The sequence below is a fragment of the Heterodontus francisci genome, chromosome 1 (assembly GCF_036365525.1).
Source record: "Heterodontus francisci isolate sHetFra1 chromosome 1, sHetFra1.hap1, whole genome shotgun sequence".
Taxonomy (NCBI): domain Eukaryota; kingdom Metazoa; phylum Chordata; class Chondrichthyes; order Heterodontiformes; family Heterodontidae; genus Heterodontus; species Heterodontus francisci.
In genome coordinates this window covers 264,120,249-264,139,028 of record NC_090371.1, presented here as the reverse complement: position 1 = coordinate 264,139,028, position 18,780 = coordinate 264,120,249, and positions in this window count along the sequence as shown.

The window sequence follows — 18,780 nt, the reverse complement described above, 5'->3', positions numbered from 1 at the left end:
ACTCAAGAGGTGAGGTGAGAGTGACTGCCCTTGACATCAAGGCATCATTTGACCGAGTATGGCATCAAGGAGCCCTAGCAAAACTGAGGTCAATGGGAATCAGGGGCAAAACCCTCGGCTGGCTGGAGTCATACCTAGCACAAAGGAAGATGGTTGTGGTTGTTGGAGGTCAATCATCTGAGCTGCAGGACATCACTGCAGGAGTTCCTCAGGGTAGTGTCCTAGGCCCAACCATCTTCAGCTGCTTCATCAATGACCTTCCTTCAATCATAAGGTCAGAAGTGGGGATGTTCGCTGATGATTGCACAATGTTCAGCACCTTTTGTGACTCCTCAGATACTGAAGCAGTCCGTGTAGAAATGCAGCAAGACCTGGACAATATCCAGGCTTGGGCTGATAAGTGGCAAGTAACATTCGCGCCACACAAGTGCCAGGCAATGACCATCTCCAACGAGAGAGAATCTAACCATCTCCCCTTGACATTCAACGGCATTACCATCGCTGAATCCCCCACTATCAACATCCTAGGGGCTACCATTGACCAGAAACTGAACTGGAGTAGCCATATAAATACCGTGGCTACAAGAGCAGGTCAGAGGCTAGGAATCCTAAGGCAAGTAACTCACCTCCTGACTCCCCAAAGCCTGTCCACCATCTACAAGGCACAAGTCAGGAGTGTGATGGAATACTCTCCACTTGCCTGGATGGGTGCAGCTCCAACAACACTCAAGAAGCTCGACACCATCCAGGACAAAGCAGCCTACTTGATTGGCACCCCATCTACAAACATTCACTCCCTTCACCACTGACGCACAGTGGCAGCAGTGTGTACCATCTACAAGATGCACTGCAGAAATGCACCAAGGCTCCTTAGACAGCACCTTCCAAACCCGCGACCTCTACCAACTAGAAGGACAAGGGCAGCACATACATGGGAACACCACCACCTGCAAGTTCCCCTCCAAGTCACACACCAACCTGAGTTGGAACTATATCGCTGTTCCTTCACTGTCACTGGGTCAAAATCCTGGAACTCCCTTCCTAACAGCACTGTGGGTGTACCTACCCCACATGGACTGCAGCGGTTCAAGAAGGCAGCTCATCACCACCTTCTCAAGGGCAATTAGGGGATGGGCAATAAATGCTGGCCTGGCCAGCGACATCCACATCCCATGAATGAATTAAAAAAAAAAGTGTCGTCAAAGTAGCCTTGGGAGTCGGTGGGCTTACAATGAATATTAGTGGACAGCCTATCCCCAGAGATGGAGACAGAGAAGTCGATGAAGGAAGGGAAGTGTCGAGATGGACCATGTAAAGGTGAGAGAATGATGGAAATTGAAAGTAAAGTTGATAAAGTTTTCCAGTTCCAGATGGGAGCAAGAAATGGCACCGAAGCAGTCATTAATGTATTGGAAAAAGAGTTGGGAGAGGGGGCCTGAGTAGGACTGGAACAAGGAATGTTTGACATATCCCACAAAAAGACAAGCATAACTTGGAACCATGCGGGTACCCATAGCAATGCCTTTTACTTGAAGGAACTGAATGGAGTTGAAGGAGAAGTTGTTCAATGTGAGAACAAGTTCAGCCAGGCAGAGAAAGGTGGTGGTGGATGGGGACTGGTTGGACCTCTGTACAAGGAAGAAGTGGAGAGCCCTCAAACCATCCTGGTGGGGTATGGAGGTGCAGAGAGATTGGACATCCAAAGTGAAGAGGAGGCAGTTATGCCAGGAAACTGGAAATTGTCAAAATGACGTTGGGCCTCAGAAGAGTCACAGATGTAGGTGGGAACAGACTGGACCAGCGGAGAAAAGATAGCGTCAAGATAGGAAGAAATAAGTTCAGTGGGGCAGGAACAAACTGAAATGATGGATCTGCCAGGACAGTCCTGTTTGTGGATTTTGCGGAGGAGGTAGAAGCGGACTGTCCAGGGTTGCGGGACTTCAGGTTGGAAGCTGTAGAGGGAAGATTTCCAGAGGAGATGAGATCAGTGACAGTCCTGTGGACAGTAGTTTGATGTTCGGTGGTGGGGTCATGGTCCAAGGGGAAGTAGGAAGAAGTGTCTGAGAGTTGGTGCTCAGCCTCTGCTAGGTAGAGGTCGGTACGCCAGACAACAACAGCACCACCTTTGTCTGCAGGTTTGATCACCATGCAGGGGTTAGACCTGAGAGAACAGAGTGCAGCAAGTTCAGAGGGAGACAGGTTAGAGTGAGTGAGGGGAGCAGAGAAATTGAGACGGATGATGTCTCGCTGGCACTTCTCAATGAAAATATCAAGAGTGGGTAAGAGGCCAGAAGTAGGGGTCCAGGTGGAAGAAGAATACTGGAGGTGGGTGAATGGGTTTGCTGGGCAGGGGGAGGACTCCTGGTCAAAGAAGTGAGCACGGAGGTGAAGGCAATGGAAGAATGTCCAGTGGTGGAGGCATAAGGGGATAAAACTGAGTCCTTTGCTGAGTACAGATCGTTCAGCATCAGAGAGGAGAAGGTCAGAGGGTATAGTGAATACACGGCAAGGGGCCAGATCAGAAGGGATGGGGTCAGAGGGAAGTGAAGGGGAAGAAGGATCTGGAGGGGCATTAGTCCCCATCAGCTGCTGGAGCTTGCGTTTCTTAACACCTGAAAGGAAGAAAAAATGTTTTTTGTTAATGCGTCGGATAAGACAAAGGGTGAAATGAAACTACGGAGCAGAACAGCTTTGAGATAAGGTGAGGCAGTGCTTCTGGAGAGAGAGGTAATGTGTGTACATATGGTGGCACATGGCACTGAGTGTGGATCTCAGGATGCGGCGAGAGCAGCAGTCCGAGGAATGCTGTATTTCTCAGAGATACCTGTAATCCTGGGTGGATTCAAAACATGAAGGATGAAACTTCAATTGGAATCCACGTATAATAAGTTAGAGCTGGAGACAGTCACTGAGGAAGGAGATGTGGCTGTGAAAATAAGTTTTAGTAGAGACTTTATCAAACACCAGGAGGGAAATAGAAAACAATGAAGGTGCACAAGGTAAAAGAGACAAACGGAAATCCTGTCGGAGAGAAAAGCAGAACTTCTTCAAGGTAGGAATTCCTGGTAGAGAAGTGGCAGTGAATTACACACTAAAATAAAAGCAAAATACTGCAGATGCTGGAAATCTGAAATAAAAACAAAAAGTGCTGGAAATACTCAGCAGATCAGGCAGCATCTGAGGAGAGAGAAGCAAAGTTAACGTTTCAGGTCTGTGACCTTTCATCAGAACTGGCAAAGGTTAGAAAAGAATTGGGTTTTAAGCAAGTGAAGGGGAGGGGGCTGGGGGAGAGGAGAAAGGGGAAGGTGTTTGATAGGGCAGGAGAGATTAAATAACAAGCTGTCCTGGGACAAAGAGTGTGTTAATGCTTGTGGTGAAAGACAAAGCATTAGTCCAGAGAGACTGTTAATAGCGGAATAATGAGCAGCTCTGACTAAATGAAAAGCAGGCACATGGTTAAAAAATAAAATATTTTTTAAAAGGCCAGTCATGCTCTGAAGTTATTGAACTCAATGTTCAGTCCGCAAGGCTGTAGAGTGCCTAATCGAAAGATCAAGTGCTGCTCCTCAAGCTTGCGTTGATGTTCACTGGAACACTGGAGCAGGCCAAAGACAGAAATGTTGGCATAAGAGCAGGGGGGAGTGTTGAACTGGCAAGCAACTAGAAGCACAGGGTTATGCTTTCAGACTGAGCGGAGGTGTTCCACAAAGCGGTCACCCAATCTGCGTTCGGCCTCCCCAAGTGTAAAGGAGACCACATTGTGAGCACTGAATACAGTATACTAAATTGAAGGAAGTACAAGTAAATCACTGCTACACCTGAAAGGAGTGTTTGGGGCATTGGATAGTGAGGAGAGTGGAGGTAAAGAAGCAGGTATTACACCTCCTGCGATTGCATGTGAAGGTGCCGTGGGAAGGGGACGAGGTGTCGGGGGTAATGGAGGAGTGGACCAGGGTGTCGCAGAGGGTATGATTCCTTTGGAATGCTGACAGGGGAGGGGAAGGGAAGATGCGTTTGGGGTTGGCATCGCGCTGGAGGTGACGGATATGGTGGAGGATGATCCTTTGGATGTGGTGGCTGGTGAGATGGAAAGTCTTCACTATGGATGTCCAATCTCTCTACACCTCCATCCCCCACCAGGATGGTTTGAGGGATCTCCGCTTCGTCCTTGAACAGAGGCCAAACCAGTCCTCATCCACCACCACCCTCTTCCGCCTGGCTGAACTTGTTCTCACATTGAACAACTTCTCCTTCAACTCCACTCATTTCCTTCAAGTAAAAGGTGTTGCTATGGATACCCGCATGGATCCTAGTTTTGCCTGTCTTTTTGTGGGATATGTTGAACATTCCTTGTTCCAGTCCTACTCAGGCCCCCTCCCCCAACTCTTTTTCCAGTACATTGATGTCTGTATCGGTGTCATTTCCTGCTCCTGCCCCGAACTGGAAAACTTTATCAACTTTGCTTCCAATTTCCACCCTTCTCTCACTTTTTCATGGTCCATCTCTAACACTTCCCTTCCCTTCCTTGACATCTCTGTCTCCATCTCTGGTGATAGGCTGTCCACTAAAAATCATTATAAGCCCACCGACTCCCATAGCTACCTCAAATACACTTCTTCACACCCTGCCTCCTGTAAGGACTCGATTCCATTCTCCCAGTTTCTTCATCTCCCATGCATCTGCTCTGATGATGCTACCTTCCATGACAGTGCTTCTGATATTTCTTCCTTTTTCCTCAACCAAGGATTCCCCCCCACTGTGGTTGACAGGGCCCTCAACCGTGTCCGGCTCATTTCCCGCACCTCTACCCTCACCCCTTCCCCTCCCTCCCAGAACTGCGACAGGGTTCCCCTTGTCCTCACTTTCTACCCCACCAGCTTCCACATCCAGAGGATCATCCTCCGCCATCTCCGCCACCTTTAGCATGATTCTACCACCAAACACATCTTCCCTTCCCATCCCCTGTAAGTATTCTGAAGGGATTGTTCCCTCCGCAACACCCTGGTCCACTCCTCCATTACCCTTGACACCTCATCCCCTTCCCACGGCACCTTCACATGCAATTGCAGTAGGTGTAATACCTGCCCTTCTACCTCCTCTCTCCTCATTATCCAAAGCCCCAAACACTCCTTTCAGGTGAAGCAGCGATTTACTTGTACTTCTTTCGATTTAGTATACTAGTATTTGCTGCTCACAACGCGGTCTCCTCTACACTGGGGAAACCAAACGCAGATTGGGTGACCACTTTGTGGAACACCTCCGCTCAGTCTGAAAGCATGACCCCGAGCTTATGGTTGCGTGCTATTTCAACACACCCCCCTGCTCTTATGCCAACATTTCTGTCTTTGGCCTGTTCCCATATTCCAGTGAATATCAATGCAAGCTCGAGGAGCAGCACCTAATCTTTTGATTAGGCACTCTACAGCCTTGCAGGCAGAACATTGAGTTCAATAACTTCAGAGCATGACTGGCCTTTTTAAAAATATTTTATTTTTTAACCATGTGCCTGCTTTTCATGTCGTCAGAGCTGCTCATTATTCCGCTATTAACAGTCTCTCTTGACTAATGATTTGTCTTTCACCACAAGCATTAACACACTCTGTCTTTGTCCCAGGACAGCTTGTTATTTAATTTCTCCTGCCCTATCAAACACCTTCACCTTTGTTCTCTCCCCCACCACCCCCCCCCCCCTCCCCCCCTTCGCTTAATTAAAATTTAATTCTTTTCTAACCTTTGCCAGTTCTGATGAAAGGTCACAGACCTGAAACGTTAACTTTGTTTCTCTCTCCCCAGATGCTGCCAGAACTTTTTGTTTTTATACCACTTTTAGGCAGCTGTCAAGAGGCACTCAAAACAGCAAGGACAACATATTTTATCCACTTTTCCATTTGTCTATTGCTTCGTACTACAGTATGGCTGAGATAAGGCATCAGTAAAGTGGGGGCTTCAACTAACATTGATCCACTTGATAGTCTGAGATTGATGGCTACACTGAAAACTGTAGTTCGGCAGCACTTCGTTTATTTTAAATGGGTCCTGCCCGACAGTGATTTGAATTTTCTTAGCTAGGAACAAACCCTCTGCATGCATTTGTACATTCATACTCACAGCTTAACTCTTGGCTGATACATTTTAGATACTTGAGTGTGAGGTTGGGGAGTTATTATTCGGAAAACATTTATGGGTGGATTTTATCATTCTGTGGGAAGTGGGTGGGGAGTGGCTGTTGTGTGGAAAACTGGGGCAGGTGAGTGTGAAAACCAGGTTTCCAGGGCACCGTGATGTAGGGAAGGGGGCAGGGGCTGGGTGGGGTTGGGAGGTACTCTAGGATGCATAAACTTTCCATCTGGGCTCCTGTTTGTCCAAGCTGTAAAGGGAAAGTAAAAAACTTAACTTGAATGGCCTGTTCTGATTCTGAGCCTCTTATGATAGGCCTACACCTGATAGAAAGTCACAGAGTCTTCCCCACTTAGATCAGAGTTAATATTGCCCAATTACATCATCAAAAAGACTTAAAGCAGAACCTTTGTGTGGGTGGCTTAGGCCCCTGTCCGGAATTGCGGGTAAAATTGGGGAATAGCGACAACTTCTCCACTTAGGTCCAAGTTAAAATCCAATTGATGTCCTATTGTCATAATGGACCCCTGATTAACATAAATTTACAAGGCTCCAGCCAAACTGTGGTGATCAGTTAAAATGATGGCCAATGATATTCCAGCATGAATAGCGTGGTAAGGCTGAATGTTCCATTTTAGGGGATCTTCTCACCTCCTTTCTACTAGGTGGGTTGGGTTAAAATTCCACCTTCCAACAGATGTCTTGTCTCATTTTCAGTGTGATGTGCCTTATTTAAATTTTCCTGTGACTGCTCTATTCTTGATTTTATTTTGATATTTGAATGAATATTCCAAGCATTTCCTTGTCTATTTTTAATTGTGGTTGGATAGCTCCCTCCCTCAGATTGTGGATTCATGCATAAGAAAATATGAATAAGTCTCAATGAGTTTACAAATGCTTGATTTTCTGGGGATCGTGTTTTGTATATTTTTCCTATGATATTGTCCATCAGTTCATCTACACCATTGGGAAAACAGTGCCCACCAATGCCCACATTTAAAATGGGCAGTTGCTTATATTGGCATGAAGAGATAACCATTATCCATTTGTATAAAAGTCAATTTCAAAATTGATGGTTATATCATCTAAATTATTTTGGTATAGACAGCAGAGCTTACTCGCTAGTTTGCACTTCATTAAGGTGTACTGAATGCAAGATCAAACATAAATTAATAACACCATGCTAATGTGCAATTACATTCTGGTACTTAAGCCCTTCTAACTCACTCTAAGTGGCATGGAGTTACAGTTTGCACAAGCACTGAGTGCAATTTAAATATAGCTAGCTGAACTGCGTGCAGTTTTGTATGTGACTGTACCGGCTTTTTAAACGTGTCAGTTTTTATCATCAAACCATGCATTTTTTCAAATTCTAGGTTAATTTCAAATTAATCTGTCAGGAAAAGGAATAGCGTTCCTGATCAGGATACTATGCTTCAAAGAGCTAATTTATGAATGAAGATATGCCAGAGAAAATTAGTGGGGGATGCAGCAAGGATCTGCAACTGGGGCTGTAAGGTCCACTAAGGAGGTGGGCTGCTGTGCCTCTGATACAGAATCACTTAACACCACTTCAGTGAACACCAGCATGTAAGGAGGCTATGTTTTTGAGAGAGTGGCTGTAACAGAACTGTGCAACCTGTTATAACAGGACCTGGAAACCAAACCCACGCTGGAACTGCATTGTCTGCAGCAGTCAAAGCTAAGACAGCACTCACTGTTTTCGCCTCATAGTCTTTCAAAGAAGCAGGTTGTGAGGTGTGCAGTCCATTCCCGCATCAAACAGGTTGAGACTTCCTCTTCTCAAAGACCAGTGACGTGATCTCCATGGACACCAGAAGCCAGCAGAAAGGGCTGTGGAATTTTCTAGCATTGCAGGCTTACCCCAAGTGCAGGCTGTGATAGACTTTACCCTGTAACTATCAGAACCCCTAACAATGAGTCAGGCCCCTTTATGAACCATAGTGGATTTCGCTCCCGTGATGTTCAGATGGTCTGTGACCACCACTGGCAGTTCATGTAGGTTCACGCCCACTTTCCCAGACAACTCACATGGGACCACCCAGCATTCCCCAGACCCCCATTTGATGTAGAAAATCAATTCCAGAGCCTGACTTCTCGATGTCAACGTCTATCCCCTCACACCTTTGCAAAATCCACGGTCAGCTGTGGAGATGACCTTTAACCAGGCCACAGCTCGATAAGAGACATCATAGAACTGGCAGCGGGGGTGTTGAAAGAATGCTTCGGCTTCCTTGACAGATCTGGGCGTACCTGAAGTGCAGCTCTGAGAGAGTGTCCCAGATCGTGGTACTGTGCAGGATTGCAGTGCAACCGGAGCAAAGGAAGCCAGCAGAGGACAACACTTTCTGCCAGCTGGTGAGGAGGTTCCTCATGAAAGCAAGGATGGAGCTGAAATGGGAGGTTACATCAACAGGCTGCAGCCAGAGCTCTCCGCCAACAGGTAATGGAGAATTGCTTCACCTAAATTATTCCTTCCCTCAACACCATCCCCTCCATTTACAGCCCTGAATACCATCTGCACCAGTTCCTTCATCCTCCAATAAAATACTTCCAACTACTGTCCACCATTGAAAAACATGCCTCCTAACTTTACAGAGTCAGCAGCTACCAGGGAAACATCCTGTAGCCAAAATCATAATCATAAATGATGTGACAAATGCCAGGAAAAAATGATCATCCAGGTGTTAGTCCACAGTTCATTTCTTTCATGTTCTTCTTTTTTGGCCTCCTTGTCTCGGGAGACAATGGGTAAGCACCTGGAGGTGGGCAGTGGTTTGTGGAGCAGTGCCTGCAGTGGCTATAAAGGCCAATACTAGAGTGACAGACTCTTCCACAGGTGCTGCAGATAAAATTGGTTTGTCGGGGCTGTTACACAGTTGGCTCTCCCCTTGCGCATCTGTCTTTTTTCCTGCCAACTGCTAAGTCTCTTCGACACGCCACACTTTAGCCCCACCTTTATGGCTGCCCGCCAACTCTGGCGATCGCTGGCAACTGACTCCCAAGACTTGTGATCAATGTCACAGGACTTCATGTTGCATTTGCAGACGTCTTTAAAGCGGAGACGTGGACGGCCGATGGGTTCGATACCAGTGGCGAGCTCGCTGTACAATGTGTCCTTGGGGATCCTGCCATCTTCCATGCAGCTCACATGGCCAAGCCATCTCAAGCGCCGCTGACTCAGTAGGGTGTATAAGCTGGGGATGTTGGCTGCCTCGAGGACTTCTGTGTTGGAGATACGGTCCTGCCACCTAATGCCAAGGATTCTCCGGAGGCAGCAAAGATGGAATGAATTGAGACGTCGCTCTTGGCTGACATACGTTGTGCAGGCCTCGCTGCTGTAGAGCAAGGTACTGAGGACACAGGTTTGATACACGCGGACTTTCGTGTTCCGTGTCAGTGCGCCATTTTCCCACACTCTCTTGGCCAGTCTGGATATAGCAGTGGAAGCCTTTCCCATGCGCTTGTTGATTTCTGCATCGAGAGACAGGTGACAGGTTATTGGTGACAGTTGAGCCTAGGTAGGTGAACTCTTGAACCATTTCCAGAGTGTGGTCGCCGATATTGATGGATGGAGCATTTCTGACGTCCTGTCCCATGATGTTTGTTTTCTTGAGGCTGATGGTTAGGCCAAATTCGCTGCAGGCAGCCGCAAACCTGTCGATGAGATTCTGCAGACACTCTTCAGTGTGAGATTTTAATGCAGCATCATCAGCAAAGAGAAGTTCCCTGATGAGGACTCTCCGTACTTTGGTCTTCGCTCTTAGATGGGCAAGGTTGAACAACCTGCCACCTGATCTTGCGTGGAGGAAAATTCCTTCTTCTGAAGACTTGATTGCATGTGAGAGCAGCAGGGAGAAGAAAATCCCAAACAGTGTAGGTGCGAGAACACATCCCTGTTTCACGCCACTCAGGATAGGAAAGCGGTCTGATGAGGCGCCGCTATGCTGAATTGTGCCTTTCATATTGTCATGGAATGAGGTGATGATACTGAGTAGCTTTGATGGACATCCGATCTTTTCTAGTAGTCTGAAGAGACCACGTCTGCTGACGAGGTCAAAGGCTTTGGTGAGATCAATGAAAGCAACGTAGAGGGGCATCTGTTGTTTGTGGCATTTCTCCTGTAGCTGACGAAGGGAGAACAGCATGTCAATGGTTGATCTCTATGCTCGAAAGCCACGCTGTGCCTCAGGGTAGACACGCTCGGCCAGCTTCTGGACCCTGTTTAAAGTGACTCGAGCAAAGACTTTCCCCACTATGCTGAGCATAGTACTGTTAGCTATGAGGTGTTCCCCAAATGATCAGCTTTGGAGGTGGAAAGCCCCTGATGATCAGATTAGGACTTATGAGATGATTGTGGTCAGTGACCTCTCGGAGCTCAGACCTGAGAGGGGCTGGGTAGAGACTGCAATATCTCAGCTGTTGCGAAGGCAGTCTAACCCGAGCCATCTTCCTGGCACCAGGAGGGGCAATGACTAAGAGGGTGACTGGGGAATAGATGTGCGAGCTTTGAGAAAGGGCAGCGTGCATCAGTGTGAAGTGCAAAAGCACATAGCAGAATATTGAACTCCGTTCCAATTGTTACCAGGTAAAAACAAAATGTTGTTAAAGCCTGTTCTGTGGGCAGACACAGGTGGTGAGTGTGTGATTAGAATCAGAAGAAGGGGCAATCCATTCAGCTGTTGTGATTGGAGGAAAAGCATGTCCAGTGGGGAAAGGAAGGGTTGGAAGTGCTGGGAAAGTGTGATGTTGCAAGGCATCAAGGACATCATTCTGAGTAAAGACATACAGAGACGTCATGCTCACCTTTGGCGTCCAGGTAAGGTTATTGAACTTTTTTCACATTCTTTTACCTATTTCCAAGCCTGGGTACCTATCTGCCATCTGAAAGGTGGATGACCTCTCTCTGGGTCCTCACCTGCTCTACTAATACTTCCATTGCTGAAATGAGATGCTCTGGCAGTTAGATATTCTCCCCCCAAGTTCAATAACTTCCCAAGTGAAGACTCCCATGCTACATGAGGTGAAAGCACACTTTATTTATTCATTTATTTATGTTTTATTCATTCATGGGATGTGGGTGTCACTGGCTAGGCCAGCATTTATTGCCTATCTCTAATTGCCCTTGAGAAGGTGGTGGTGAGCTGCCTTCTTGAACCGCTGCAGTCTATGTGAGGTAGGTCCACCCACAGTGCTGTTAGGAAGGGAGTTCCGGGATTTTGACCCAGTGACAGTGAAGGAACGGCAATATAGTTTCAAGTCAGGATGGTGTGTTACTTGGAGGGGAACGTGCAGGTGGTGGTGTTCCCATGCATTTGCTGCCCTTGTCCTTCTAGTTGGTAGAGGTCACGGGTTTGGAAGGTGCTGTCTAATGAGACTTGGTGCGATGCTGCAGTGCATCTTGTAGATGATACACACTGCTGCCACTGTATCAGTGTACATTATGTATCAGTACCACTGAATATCCTACCTTACCAAATCGGCAGCTGCCCTATCAGTTCTAGAAATGTGTAGACAACTTGCTTGTCAACTTTAAATGAAGCTTGACCATCAAAATGGATAGGGCTTCTCACTGGTGACATTGATTTTTCTGCTCACCATCTGCCCAATATGTGCTACACTTGAACATTTATCCATTGATATATTTCTACAGCTGCAACAACATGAAAGTCCACTGTCAGAAGTTATTTTCCTAGTTTACTTAATAGGAAGATTATAATCTCCTTCCAAGTGCTAGGGTCACTTTGTTTATGAATAAGTTGATAAAAAAAAAATTCTATCTCATCTTCTGACTGAGTTGGCCAGAGATCTGCCTCTTAGATGTACACTTTTGCCTTTGGGAAATCACATGTGTGATTGTGGGGATAGTCTAGGCATTTTTCTTTCTCAGCGTATGATGTGGTATCGAATTCTGCAGTCGATCATACTCAAAATGGTGTTGTCACCATATTTGTAAGTGAATGATGGGTACTGCTTTGTTGGTCAGTAGTTTGCAGCTGAGAATGAAGTTCTATTGTCCTTCTGTTAAAAAGAGTGCAGTTTTTCCCCATGGGCAAGTTAATATTAGATTATATTTCGTACATTGGGAGAGGCAACTAAGATAATGTGACCGTGCAAAACACCTTTGTCCATCTCTCAGAATGTGACCAATCAAACAATGAGGGTTATGCTTGTTTCTAGAAAAGACTTATTTGTTTGTGTAAGAGTGGCAAGCAGCATGGGATGGAATGTCCTAAGGGTCAATCATCTCTGAGATCTGACAGGGAACCTCTATTTTACATTAATTTGAAGATGAATCTGCGTTAGGCAGATAAATATTTAATACTATGATTGGTTTACTTGCCAAGCATCCATTTATCAAAATAGACCTACCCTGATTGACCTGAATGGAGGATTCAGCAATCATTTGCTGAAGTATTAATAGGAGGAGTGAGATAGGAAGTGAGCCTGAATAGATAAGTCCTTTTTTCCCATCTTTAATTTGTTTCCAAAAATATGTTGTTTTCCTGTATCAAAGTTATGTGCAGTCATTCTGTTTTTTAAAGTGATGGGATATTTGTCCCCTTAGTAGGAGGGTCCACAGATATTTCATGTTGCATGCAATTATTTTAATAGTAGTCATTAAAAAATCATTGTGGTTGTCAAATCAATTTTAAAACATGCATCCTTGTGCCTTCCTGCACAAAGCACCATCGAACGCCCGAGGGTAAAGAATGATTTATGGGGTATAACTAATAAAGGAAATATACTTCTCATTACTTTCCTAAAGCTAAACATATGATTTTATGAAATATACATGGAAAAAGAAGAATGAAATAATGAACTAGAAAAATGGATTTCTTTGCTTTTTTTCTTTCTGCAATTTTCTCACTTTATCTTCGGAAGGTTTTTTTATAAGTTATATTTCCATGGGCATTGTTTACCTTCTGGCATCTTTCCCAAACGGCAATTATTCATGTGTCAGCCAAGACAGTGAATGTCAGAGAGATATTTGACTGCTTGTGGGGGGATGGGATTGCATCACAGGTGACCCTGAAGCTGTTTCCATCCAAGGACTATGCAGCTTTACTTCCTGTAGAAGTCACCATGTCATGATCAGGCAATTTTCTTTTGGACAGTTTTTCCCTCCTTAACCGAGGCATGAGGAAAATAATTTACGTTCCATAGGGACCAAAAAGGGGGTTTACGCATGGAGGCAGGAGGCACAGCTGAGGTATTAAATGACTACTTTGCATCCATCTTTACCAAGGAAGAAAATGCTACCCAGTTCAAGGTGAAAGAGGAGGTAATCAATATACTAGAAGGATTTAAAATTGATAAGGAGGAGATATTGGATAGGCAGTCTGTACTTAAAGTTGGTAAGGCACCAGGACCGGATAAGATGCATCCAAGGATACTGAGAGTCGAAATAGCATAGGCACTGGCCATAATTTTCCAGTTTCTCTTAGACTCAGGGGTGGTGCCAGAGGAATTGCAAATGCCCTTTTACATCCTTTCTCCTCACCATCCAAGGTCCCAAACACTCCTTCCAGGTGAAGCAGTGATTTACTTGTACTTCCTTCAATTTAGTATACTGTATTCGCTGCTCACAACGTGGTTGCCTCTATACTGGGGAGACTGGAGGCAGATTGGGTGACCACTTTGCGGATCACCTTCGCTCAGTCCAGAAGCATGACCCCAAGCTTCTGGTCATTTGCCATTTCCATACCACCCAACCCCTGCTCTCATGCCTGCTCCAGTGTTCCAGTGAACATCAACGCAAGCTCGAGGAGCAGCACCTGATCTTTCGATTAGGCACTCTACAGCCTTGCAGACTGAACATTGAGTTCAATAATTTCAGAGCATGGCTGGCCTTTTTAAAAATATTTTTATTTTATTTTATTTTTTAACCACGAGACTGGTTGTCATGTAGACACAACTGCTCATTACTCCGCTATTAACACTCTCTCTGGGCTAATGCTTTCTCTTTTACCACAAGCATTAACACACTCTTTGCCTTTGTCCCAGGACAGGTTTGTTATTTAATATCTCCTGCCGTCTGCCCTATCACAGACCTCCTCTTTTGTCCTCTTCCCCACCATCCCCCACCCCACCCCCTTCACTTGATTAAAACCTAATTCTTTTCTAATCTTTGCCAGTTCTGACGAAAGGTCACAGACCTGAAATGTTAATTCTGCTTCTCTCTCCACTGACCTGCTGAGTATTTCCAGCACTTTCTGTTTTTATTGCAAATGTTACACCCTCGTTCAAAAGAGGATGTAAAGATAAGCCCAGCAGCTACAGGCTAGTCAGTTTAATTTCAGTGTTGGGGAAATTCTAGAAACAATAAGTTAGCAGGAAATGAATAGTCTCTCGAAAATGCAGGTTAATTAAGAAAAGCCAGCATGGATTTGTTAAGCCAAACTGTGTTTAACTAATTTACTGGAATTTTTTGAGGAGGTAACAGAGAGGATTGATGAGGGTAATGCTGTTGATGTGGTGTACATGGACTTCCAAAAGGCATTTAATAGAGTGCCACACAACAGACTTGTGAACAAAGTTATAGTTCATGGAATAAAAGGGACATTAGCAACATGAACATGAAATTGGCTGAGTGAAAGGAAGCAAAGAGTAGTGGTTAATGGATGTTTTTCAAACTACAAGAAGGCTTACAGTGGAGTTCCCCGGAGGTCAGTGCTGGGACCATTGCTCTTCCTGATATATACTAATGACCTAGACCTTGGTATACAGGGCACAATTTCAAAATTTGTGGATAATACAAAACTTTGAAGCCTTGTGAACTGTGAGGAAGACAGTGTAGAACTTCAAAAGGGCAATAGACAAGTTGGTGGAATGGGCAGACAAGTGGCAGATGAAGTTCAATGTGGAGAAGTGTGGAGAGATTCATTTTGCTAGGAAGAGCATGGAGAGACAATATAAAATAAAGGGTACAATTCGAAAGGGGGTGCAGGAACCAAGGGACCTGGGTGTATATGTGCATAAGTCATTGAAGGTAGCAGGACAGATTGAGAGCGTGGTTAATAAAGCATACAGTATCCTGGGCTTTATTAATAGGGGCATAGAGTACAAGACCAAGGAGGTTATGTTAAACTTGTATAAATTACTGGTTCAGCTTCAACTGGAATATTACTTCCATTTATGGGCGCCGCACTTTAGTAAAGATGGGAAGGCATTGGACAGAGTGCAGAAAGGATTCACAAGAATGGTTCCAAGGATGAAGAACTTCATTGACAAAGATAGATTGGAGAAGAGAAGGCTGAGAGGAGATTTGATGGAGGTATTCAAAAACATGAGGGGTCTGGGAAGAGTAGATAGGGAAAAACAGTTCTAAAGGATCTAGCACAGATTTAAGGTAATTGGCAAAAGAAGCAATGGCGACATGAGGAAAAACTTTTTCACACAGCGAGTGGTTAGGATCTGGAATGCACTGCCAGAGAGTGTGGTGGAACATACAAACATATGAATTAGGAGCAGCAGTAGGCCACTCGACCCCTCAAGCCTGCTCTGCCATTCCAAAAGATCAAGGCTGATCTGATTGTAACCTCGATTAAACATTCCCGCCTACCCCTAATAACCATCCACCCCCTTGCTTATCAAGAATTTATCTACCTTTTAAAAATACTCAAACACTCTGCTTCCACTGCCTTTTGAGGAAGAGAATTCCAAGGACTCATGACCCTCCGAGAGAAAAAAGGTTTCTCCTCATCTCTGTCTTAAATGGGCGACTCCTTATTTTTAAATAGTGGCCTCTAGGAACATAGGAGCAGGAGTAGGCCATTCAGCCCATCGAGCCTGTCCCACCATTCAATATGATCATGGCTGATTTTCCACTTCAATGCCTTTTTCCCACACTATCCTCATATCCCCTTTATGTCATTTGTATTTAGAAATCTGTCAATCGCTGCTTTAAAGATACTCAATGACTAAGCTTCCACAGCCCTCTGGGGTAGAAAATTCCAAAGATTCACAACCCTCTGAGTAAAGAAATTTCTCCTCATCTCTGTCCCAAGTAGCTTCCCCCTTATTTTGAAATTGTGTCCCCTAGTTCTAGACTCCCCAACCAAGGGAAACATCTTAGCTACATCTACCCTATCTATCTCTTTAAATATTTTATAGGTTGCGATGAGATCACCTCTCATTCTTTGAAACTCTAGAGAATACAGGCCCAGTTTCCCCAATCTCTCCTCATAGGACAGTTCTGCCATCCCGGAAACAAGTCGGGTGAACCTTCGTTGCACTCCCTCTATGGCAATAATATCCTTCCTAAGGTAAGGGGACCAAAACTGAACACAGTACTCCAGATGTGGTCTAACCAAGGTTCTATACAACTGAAGGAAGACTTCACTACTTCTGTACACAAATCATCTTGCAATAAAGGCTAACATACCATTAACCTTCTTAATTGCTTGCTGCACCAGCATGATAGCTTTCAGTGACTTATTGACAAGGCCACCCAGGTCCCATTGTACATCCACACTTTTTAATCTATTATTTAAGAAATACTCTGCACATCTATTCCTCTTACCAAAGTGGATAACCTCACATTTTTCCACTTTATATTCCATCTGCCATATTCTTGTCCACTCACCAAGTCTGTTCAAATCCCCTTGAAGCTGCTTTGCATCTTCCTCACAACATACATTCCCACCTAGTTTTGTGTCATCTGCAAACTTGGAAATACTACATTTGGTCCCCAAATCCATATCATTGATATATATTGTGAACATCTTGGGCCCAAGCACTGATCCCTGTGGTACCCTACTCGTCACAGACTGCCAACGTGGGAATGACCCATTTATTCCTACTCTCTGCTTTCTGCCTGTTAATCAATCTTTAATCCATGCCAGTATAGTACCTCCTATCCCATGTGCTTTAATTTTGTGAACCAACCTCCTGTGGTGGACTTTATCAAAAGCCTTCTGAAAATCCAAGTCCACCGACTCCCCTTTGTCAATTGTTAGCAACATCCTCCAAAAACTCCAACAGGTTCGTCAAACATGATTTCCCATTCCTAAATCCATGTTGACTATGCCCAATCATATCATTATTACCCAAGTGTCCATTTATCACATCCTTTAGAATAGATTCTAGCATTTTCCCAACGATTGATGTAAGGCTAACAGGTCTGTAATTCTCTGTTTTCTCTCTCCCTCCCTTCTTAGATTGTGGGGTGACATTTGCTACCTTCCAATCAGTAGGAACTGCTCCAGAATCTATAGAATTTTGGAAGATGATCACCAATGCATCCATTATCTCCATAGCTACCTCTTTCAACACTCTGGGATGTAGAATATCAGGTCCTGGGGACTTATCAATCTTCAGCCCCATTAATTTCTCCAATACAACCTTCTTACTAATATTAATTTCCTTCAATTCCTCTTTCCCCCTAATCCCTTGGATCTCTAATTCTGGGAGATTTCTTTTATCTTCCTCAGTGAAGGCAGAGACAAAGTAATCATTTAGTTTCTCTGCCATTTCTCTATTCCCCATTATAAATTCTCCTGACTCTGCTTGTAATGGGCCTACATTTGTCTTAGCCAAACGTTTCCTTTTTACGCACCTATAGAAGCTTTTACAGTCCGTTTTCATATTTTTTGCTAGCTTTCATTCATACTCTATTCTCCCTTTATCAGTTTCTTCGTCCTCCTTTGCTGTATTTTAAAATCCTCACAATCCTCAGGTTTACTACTATTTCTGACAACTTTATAGGCCTTTCCTTTTAATCTTATACAATCCTTAACTTCCTTTGTTATCCACAGTTGACTGCCTTTGCTTTTGGAGTTTTTGTGCCTTGAAGGAATATATAGTTGCTGTAAACTATGTAATATTTCTTTAAAGACTATCCATTGCATAAGTACTGTCATACCTGTTGATATATTTTCTCAATCCACCTCAGCCAATTTGCCCCTCATTCCTTCATACTTTCCTTTGTTCAAATTTAACATCCTGGCTTCAGATTAAACTACCTCACTTTCAAACAAAATGTAAAATTCTATCATATTATTGTCACTCATCCCTAAAGGTTTTTTTACAATAAGATTATTAATTCGCCCTTTCTCATTACATAACACTAGATCTAAAATAACCTGTTCTTTAGTCGGTTCCTTAACATACTGCTCTAGAAAACCATCCCTAACACACTTCAGAAACTCGTCTTCCACAGCCGGGATTCTACCCTTGGCGGACAGGAGCCGGCCACCGACGGAAAAGTCGGTGGTGAACCTGCTTCCACCTCGCCTGGGGATCCAACTCATATTTTGCGGGTCGCCGGGCTTTTATTGTTCTGAGGCAGGACTTCGACCCGCTTGAGGCAGCAAGTCCCGCCTAATGGATCTGCCAGCCAATCAGCGGGCCAGCAGCTCCTAGACACAGCAGCGTCACTGGGAGAGGTGGCCACTGCTGGGACTAGAGCCCAACTAGAAGTCAAGGTGCCATGGAGCCTGGACGGCAGGTAAATTTTGGTTGCCCCACCGGGGGTAATTGGTTGGCCCCCAGCGAGGCAGGGTTGGTCGGTTGGGGGGGGGCACGGGAGGCATGTTGAGTGTTGGGGGTGGTTGGGGTAGTGGGGCGGCTCTCCATCAGCACAAGTTGCCCAATCATGATGGCACCCCACCGGGACGTTCGAGAGCTGCCTGGTTTTGT